General features: G+C 36.3%; 1 long non-coding RNA gene across 1 annotated transcript; it reads left to right on the top strand.

The window, feature by feature from the left end:
• Nucleotides 1–638, top strand: LOC126766527 (uncharacterized). Its single transcript, XR_007668904.1, has 3 exons — nt 1–160; nt 226–356; nt 446–638. It is a non-coding gene; the product is annotated as an uncharacterized LOC126766527 (long non-coding RNA).
• Nucleotides 639–928: the final 290 nt, after the last annotated feature.

Here is a 928-nt window from a genome sequence, read left to right as displayed (position 1 = left end):
ATTGATTTTAATGCCATGCATCTAGATATTGGAAACGAGCTGTTCTTAAAACTTGACAAGTTTTATAAAGTAATCCTTCCTATCTTAAATGCGGAAGTAAAAGACCAAGCCCGCCGAGAGTTATTACTTTCGAAACTCCTTTACAAAGATTTATCAAATGGTAAGAAAACATGAAAACTATACAATATTAAAATATTAATATATTGAAATAATTTATAATTTCAGATTCTAAATATTGCATTGTGTTGTTACTGCTCCATGCGGTTCTTCAACCACAGCGTCAGAGTAAAACCCACAAACCAACGATTGGTGACGCTCAAAGCTGATAACTCTTTCGACGATATCCACATTCCACGGTAAGGGACTGGCAGGGTCGAATGAGTTAACCAAACTTCGAGAGCCCAAGTCAAATTATTGTCTCAATAATTCTGTCTGTATTTTACAGTTACCCCCGGAAGTTCTATGTTCTCAGCCCATAGCCGTTTATCCAAGAAATTCCCATTCACACATTCCACAATAAAGAACCATCATGGTCGAATGACAGTTAAATGGATACGACAAGGTCAAATTGACGGTACAAATTGTGGTTCTTGGATTCTTTATTTACTCTAGGAAGTTCAATGTTCATAAATCTTAACTTTCAGAGCTCTGAGCTCCGAACCAAATATATAAGCTTTCGATGCTTTTCTATTTTCTATACTCTACTAAACCTTTCCGAGAATTGTCATCAATTTAAGTTTCCACAAAATTTCCATTAATGACGCACCGGCATGCTTTTTTGCTACGACTTGTAGACAAGATTAACTTATTATGTCCAGTTGCGACTTTCTTTAAGACTTCACCACGTCATAAGCGCATCTGCATCATTCTATTACTAGTACTTTCTAATTTTATTTTCGCTGTATCCAATCCCCACGCCTATACCTCC

Source organism: Bactrocera neohumeralis, unplaced genomic scaffold (assembly GCF_024586455.1).
Source record: "Bactrocera neohumeralis isolate Rockhampton unplaced genomic scaffold, APGP_CSIRO_Bneo_wtdbg2-racon-allhic-juicebox.fasta_v2 ctg1621, whole genome shotgun sequence".
Taxonomy (NCBI): domain Eukaryota; kingdom Metazoa; phylum Arthropoda; class Insecta; order Diptera; family Tephritidae; genus Bactrocera; species Bactrocera neohumeralis.
The sequence above is the reverse complement of the archived record's forward strand: the minus strand, read 5'-3'. Positions and strand labels throughout refer to the sequence as shown.